Source organism: Ixodes scapularis, unplaced genomic scaffold (assembly GCF_016920785.2).
Source record: "Ixodes scapularis isolate PalLabHiFi unplaced genomic scaffold, ASM1692078v2 ptg001200l_1__unscaffolded, whole genome shotgun sequence".
NCBI classification, from domain to species: Eukaryota; Metazoa; Arthropoda; class Arachnida; order Ixodida; family Ixodidae; genus Ixodes; species Ixodes scapularis.
In genome coordinates this window covers 1,786,078-1,793,903 of record NW_024610116.1, presented here as the reverse complement: position 1 = coordinate 1,793,903, position 7,826 = coordinate 1,786,078, and positions in this window count along the sequence as shown.

Here is a 7,826-nt window from a genome sequence, read left to right as displayed (position 1 = left end):
GTGTTGAAGGGACGGAGCCAGAACCTCGCCAGCGGATAGAGTTGGGGTTACGTAGGCTGAGGGAGGTCTCCGAGGCTGCGCATGTGCAAATATGCACCATCCCAGAGGTCTGGGGACAGTCTTTGCAGATAGAGAAGCGGGTGGTGGAAGCTAACCGCGTGATAAGGTGGTTGAGCCGACGATTTGGGTATGAAGTAATGGAAGTAAACAGGGTGGTGTACGAGGCTCGGTCCGACCCTTTTACATGGGGCATCCACTACAGTAGAGCCACTGGGAGCACGGCAGGCGATAGGATTCGACGTCATATCGTACATTTTTGGGGGGTCCCGGAGTCCTGAGGGTACCGGTGTGAATGATGCTAAAATTTAGATACAGAGGGGAGGGTTTCGGAGGGTAAGAGGAAGCCTCACAGGACTAGGAAAAAGAAAAAGCTTAACATAGGGTTCATAAACATGCACGGGGGCAGGAACAGAATAAAGTGGGAGGAGATTGAGAAGCAATTAGAGAGCGAAAACTTTGCAGTGTATGGATTAGCAGAAACACATCTGATGGATATGGAAGAACCACCATACATACCGGGATATCATTGGATGGGATACAACCGGGCCAATGGGGAACGCAAGCGAGGGGATTAGGGGTGTTAGTTAAGGGTCAGGAATGGGAAAGGGAACGAGAGGGCTGCAGGGAACACATGTGTCTCAAAGGCAATATTGGGGGTTTAGACACCAATCCTGGGTTTTGTTTATCTAAAAACAGGAAGTGATGTAGGGGAGGAAAATGCAGAACGCTTGACATGTATATCGGGAGAGGTTAGGGAAATCGGCACTAACAAGCAAATAATTATCTTGAGGGGCATGAATGCACATTGGCAGACTTTGATGGAAATACAGATACAACAGCGAGGATGTTGAAGGAGTTCTGCGAAGCTCTTGATCTGGTATTGGTTAATGCTCAGGTAAAATGTGATGGAAAAATAACAATGGAAGAAAGAACTCACACTCGACTATTGACTATTGGTTAATGTCACGTAAGGTATACAACAGATTAGGAGCCATGGAAATAGAGGAGGAAGGCACGAAAAGTCTGGGGAGCGACCATAGGAGAATCAAGATCAGATTTGGCACAGCAAAACCAGAAATGCAAAATGAAAAACAGGAAGGTAGAAACAACTTAAATGATAAACAACTACAGGAGGTATCTAAGAAAATTTAGAACATAGTATCCAAGCAGCCGGAGAGAAAATGGACATATGAAGACTTAATTAGTGTTTTCAAAAGACGGTCAGAGAAATATCGAATCGAACAAGGGGGAAGAAAACTAAAACGCAAGCTCAAAAGCTGGTGGGATAGAGAGGTTAAAGCACCAATATAGAGACGCCAAGTGGCATTTGAAGTACACGATGGGCAAATTAAAAGGGGGCCACACTAGCCGAAGTAGCATCAAAATGTAAGGAATTTCAGGAAAGAAAGCGAAAGGCATCAGCATTAATACAGACCAAAACTGGGAGGGCAGGGGTTCAGTGGATGATAGAGATAAACCAGAAGGATTAGAATGCGGCAAAAAGGTTCTGGGAACACATCAGTGCGCAGGGAAGAAAGACCGGGGGTACCAGCAGACACTAACCACACAGTAAGGGACAAAGGTAAAGGGGGAAGAGGCAAGAGAATACATTAGACATACAATCGAAGCAGCATTTTCTGAGTTAGATTCAGGTCAGGCCGAAGGGAATGGTAGCGTCTACACAACGCAAGAAGAGGATCATAGTGAAGAAGAGTAAATGACCACTGGGGAGTGGGAAAAAAGCAGAAGGAAGGGTTCCGGCTAGAACTGCGACAGGCCCATGGGAATGCACCAATGAGATTGATAAAAGTTCTAGGCAAAACAAGCAAATTGAAACTACGGCAGGTGATTGACCAGATACTTATGGGAGGGGAGGCACCCAGTGACTAGAAATTGTGCAGTATGAGATCAATATATAAGGGCAAGGGAGACAAAGACAGTTTCAAATCATACCAACCAATCACAGTAACTTCAGTAATATACAGGCTAGCTATGCTAATTGCAAAAAGAAGAATGGAAGAATGGGCAGAGAGAAAGCAGATTCTAGGGGAGCTGCAAAATGGTTTCGGGAAAGATAGACGACTAGATGATAATTTATTCGTAATCACTCAGTGCATAGAGATAGTAGTGACAGGTCAAAGGCCACTCTGGGTATCATTTTTTGACATCAAAGGGGCATATGACATTGTGAATCAGATAAAACTCTGGAACCAACTGAAAGGATATGTGCTAGAGAGAACCATGGTTGAGTTTCTAGAACGGGTTTATGCGGAGAAAATGTGGTTATAACATGGGAATCTGAAACTACAGGACCAGCAGCAATAAAAAGAGGTCTTAGCAGGGTGGCCCATTGTCTCTCCTGCTCTTTATGATATACCTCAGTGAGATGAAAAAAAGGTTATAACGGTGCACCCTAGGTTTTGACCTGACTTACATGGAGGAAGGACATAAAGTGAATCAAGTATCGCAAGGGTTAATGTGTGCAGCAGTCGTATCAGAAATTCGTGACACAATACAGGAACTAATTAGGATTGGCAGCAAGGAAGGGGACAATTTAGGACTAAAATTTAGTAGGGACATGTCCGGTATAATAGTTTTCAACGACGAGAAGGGGGATCCCATGGAGATACAGGACACATTGATAGAACACGTAGAAAAGTACAAATGTCTGAGAGTATGGTTAAGTGAAGTAATGCGGTATCTAAAAGACTATGAAGATATTGTAATAAAGAAGGGGAAACGAGATTCGGCTATCATGAAACACAGGGCACTATGAAACTATAATAGATATGAAGTCGTTAGGGGTGTGTGGAAGGAGTCACGGTGCCAGGACTGTCATTTGGGGATGCGGTATTGTGTATGAGGCCTGAAATCCAGGCAGGTTTTGAGATACAGCAAAGGAGGGAGTGTGGGATAGGTTGGCATTGGGGGCCCATGGGAATGCACCAAATGAGGGAGTACAGGGGGATCTAGGGTTGGGCGTCTTTCGAGAGTAGAGAAGCGATTAGTAAATTAATATTTGAACAAAGACTAGCTGAAACTGAGGATACACGTTGGGCAGCGAAAGTGTACAATTATCTATATATGAAAAGTCTAAACACTAAGTGGACAAAGCGAACCCGCAAGCTGAGATTTCAATTCATTCATTCAGATGGAGCCGAACAGAGCATATGAGGTGAAAAGGGAGTAAAGGAAACAGAGAGGAAATTGTGGGAAGGGAGAATGCAGTGGAAATCAGCTTTAACAATATACAGGGCACAAAAACAAGAAATAAAGAAGTAACAGCTGTATGATAATTCAGTGGGGAGCTCTTAGTTGTTTGAAGCTAGAACTGGGGTGCTAGGAACGAAAGCTTATAGGGCTAAATTCCAAGACGTAGACACTCTGCGCGACGTATGCAACCGCGAAAGAGAAACTATGGAACATGTAATTTTAAGGTGCACGGGGCTTCGTCCCATCCTTTTGGGGGGATGACTACGGAGTTAGATGGGGCACTGGACGTTCCGGACATGGATTGTCGAATGGGTAGGGAAAGAATTGCGGTACCTAAGAGGAGATCGGAAGATTGGTGGAAGAGATCTAGGGAAGCATAAAATGATACAGATAAAAATATGCAATAAATTCAATTTAAAATAGAGGGGGGTCTGTTATAACAAAATTCATACAAATTTAAAAATGGATGACCAAATGTTAGGCTAGGTGGCGCAGGCTGCCGCCCGTTACAATGGGTATAGTCATTACCATCCATCCAACCATTCATCCATCCATTGCTGCCTTGGGTGCTTGACCATAGAGTAATATAGTACACGTAAAGAGAGGACACTGAAGCCGAACCGCGGCCCAGATAGTGCGTTTAATGCCCTCCGCTACGTGGCGCATTTTTGTAATTTGGTTAAAATCAGTTCGAACTCTTTCTCCAAGAAGTATTCATTTTTGAAATCGTTATGCTTTAGACCTATTTAAAGTACTTGAAACGCCTAAATTGTTTTAATCTTATATGTCACAAAAAACATGTAATAAATGGCGCCTGCCATGTGCCTGCCATGGCCTGCCGTGGGCCTGCTTGCCTGCACGCCGTCGCCTCAGCATCATTCTGTATGCCCTCAGCTGCTCGTCCGTGCGTCGTTCGTCCGTGCCGTGCCGTCCGTTTGTGCTTTCTGCTGCAGCGTGTTCGGTCGGCTATGTATCTAACAAGGTGACGCATGACTGCCCGCGTGCTCGCATGCTCGGCGTGAGTTTGTAGAGCCGAGCAGCTTGAGATTTTCGTGCTGTTGTTTCCGTCGGGCTGTCGGCCTGCAATCATGTGTGCACCTCAATTTTCGATGAGATTTATTTGAAAAAGAACTTGGCTTATGGCCCTGCAAACGACATTGTCCATGGGTTTACAGATGATGGTGTTGAACTAGTTGAACGGTGTTGCAGATAGAGCCTTGGTTGTTGTGCTCTCTGGAATTTTAAGGAGGTTGGTTCAGCCACTTGCAGACTTGCATACACTGTTGTGCACACTTTAACATTGTTTTCTGTTATCCGCAGTCTCCTCATTTGCAAGAGCTTAAGACTGTTGGCTTCACAGTTAATACTTTGATCTGTGATCAGGGGGCTTTAAACGTAAGCTTGGCCAACCAACTTGGTGTGTCTGTGAGTAAGCCATTTTTTGAAGTTGACAACGAATATGTTTACTTTATCTTTGATGTTCCGCACCTTATCAAAACAACCAGGAACAATCTCAAAGCACACAAATTGTGCACTGAAAATGAGGTAATTGAGTGGTCCCATATTGTTAAGCTTTATTGTTCTACCCACAAGATGAGGTTGCGATTGGATCAGAACCTTACTGAGAGACACATTTTTCAAAACCCTTTCAGTAACATGAAAGTAAAATGTGCTGCACAGGTAATGAGTGCCTCAGTCTGTCTTGCAATTCTATTCCTTGTTTATGCCAAGCAGCGTCCTGAGGCAGCTATGGCTACAGTCTATTTCTGCGATAGAATGATTGAGTAATTGACTGATTGATAAAGTTTTATTGGCGCAAAAGCATCTAAGGCTATAGAGCGCCAAAGTCTGTGAATATTTCATAAATGATTTCTAGAGAGGAAAGAGGGCTCTAGTGGCCAGTGATAGAATAAAAGGATGTGCATGAATCTGTATATAAATAATGTGGATGAAAAATTTAAAAATTGCAAAGCAAGTTTAAAGTCGAAGTAAAAGTCCAGTGCTTTCTAGGAATTTAAAAACATTTGTATGGTTTAGAAAGGGTTCATTTCCAAGCAAAGAGCAAGGTGTAAAGGCACCTGCGCTGAATAAAACTGGGCCAAGTACAATTGGCGGTATCTGTGATATGCGGGGCACTCAGGAAGAATATGAACTACAGTTAATGGTTCTGAGCAGTGTTCGCATGCAGGTGGATCCTCTCGGCGAAGCAGATACCCATGTGTTAGATGTGTGTGGCCAATTCTTAACCGACAAAGGATTACCTCGAAAAAATGGTCCCTATGACGGGCACTCGCCCACTCCTGTAGCATCGGTTTCACAACATGGAGTTTGTTGTTTGTTTCGCGGGACCATTCCTCTTGCCATTTACGCTTGATACTTTTCTTTACGGTCGCTTTGTAGTCTTGGTAGGGTATGTCGTGAATATCAACCTTCCTTGTAGCACATGTGGAAGCGGCACGGTCAGCAGCTTCATTGCCGGGAATACCCACGTAACTAGGCACCCAGCAAAAGATTATCTGCAATGTGTTGTCCCTAGCCGCAGCAACCACTTTGTGTTGCAGCTGAGTAATTAAAGGGTTTTTCGCTATCTCAAGGGGTCTGAGTGCTCTCAGAGCACCTAGTGAATCAGTGTAAACTACAAAGTATAGATGTCTATTTCTGATAATATAGTCTGTGGCCAATAGCAAACCGTATAACTCGGCACTCAAGATAGTTGCACAGGAATTAATCCTCGCACACATTTAAGTGATGGTCCAATCACGGAACAGCCGACACAGGAATCGGTTTTTGTGCCGTCAGTATAAAAGCTCGGGTAGTCTTTATATGTATTTTGTAGCTCAAAGAATTCCTGTTTTACGACTTCCGGTGGGGTATTTTTCTTAGTGTACTCAGTAAGTGACAAGTCTTTGATGAGCAGACCATGTTCCCTTGGTGCCATTGCTCCCAAAAGCTGAGCAACAGGTGGGTTTGTCTGAACGCAAGCCGATACGGCCGCAGTCTTGCTCCGCAATTAAAATGGAGGCTTAACAGCGGGCTTGCTTTAAAAGGTTCGTTCAAAACGTGTTCCCTCGACTAGTTCCCGACACGGATGTTGTACTATAGACCGTATCCTAAGGGAATACATTAGACCTAGGACATCTCGCCTTTTCTCTAGAGACATTTCATTAGCTTCAGCATAGAAGCTCAGCACAGGGGATGCACGAAACGCACCAGTGGCAAGTTTGATCCCTGCATGATGGATTGGATCCAACATTTTCAGTGTTGATGCACTCGCTGATCCATACACCAAACATCCATAATCTAGGCGTGACCGCACAATCGACCTATAGATTCTTAGAAGGCACAGTCGATCGGAGCCCCAGGTTATGTGGGAGGGAACTCTCAGAATATTAAGGGATTTATGGCATTTTTGTTTTAAAGTTTTGATATGCTGGCTGAAAGAGAGTTTGGAGTCAAATATAAGCCATAGAAGCTTATACTCCGTTTTTCTGAACTGGTGTACTGTGTATGGTCAACGAAGGCGTCGGCGTCACACCGCGTTTTCGTGAAAAACAAACACAAGCAGTCTTCTCCGCGGAGAACTTAAATCCGCTATTGTCAGCCCACCTTGTCATATTATTAATAGTCAGTTGAACACGCCGTTCAGATATTGCAAGGTTACATAAGGAAACAGCGATCTGGGGGTCATCTACATACAGCGATTAGTGGACTGTTGGTGGTATAACACGGGCGAGAAAATTGATTTTTATAGCAAACAGAGTAACATTTAGGACACCGCCCTGCGGAACACCGTTTTCCTGTACAAACCATCGTGAGTGTACAGACCCCAGCCTTACTCAGAAGGTGCGTGTACCTAAATAGCTCTCAATGGCATGGAACATGCGCCCCTGGATACCAATGTCAATCAAGTCCCTCAAAATTTCATACCGCCAGGCAGTATCGTATGCTTTCTCGAGATCGAAAAACAGAGAGAGGCAGTACTGTCTATTGACAAAGGCCTCTCGAACAGTTGTCTCCAATCGCACCAATTGATCCCGCGTCGAGCGGGACGAGCGGAAACCGCACTGGTATTTAACCAGGATGCAATGTTTTTCCAGGTGCTGCATCAGTCATCTATTAATCATTTTTTCGAGGTTTTACACAAGCAGCTCGTCAATGCGATTGGCCTGTAACTAGTAGCAGCATCCGAGTTTTTTCCAAGTTTAAGTAGAGGGATAATTGTAGCCGTTCTCCAAGCTGATGGAAAACGTCCCTACTCCCATATTCTGTTGAAAAGGTATAAAACCAGATCAAGTGCAGACGGGTGGAGATCATTCAACATGAAGTAGTGGATACCGTCAGGACCTGTTGTTGAGGGTTTGACGCTCTGAAGGACCATCTTGAGTTGAATAAGGGTGAAGAATATATTATACGGCTCCCGTGCAGCACCATGGTCCTGGCTTCTTTCTGTTGTTTTAGCCAAAGAAATGGTGGTGATTAGTGTCTGGAACTTGAAACAAATTCGAAATTTTCCACGTGAATATTGGCTTGTTCCTCTAGACTTTCTGGACAGG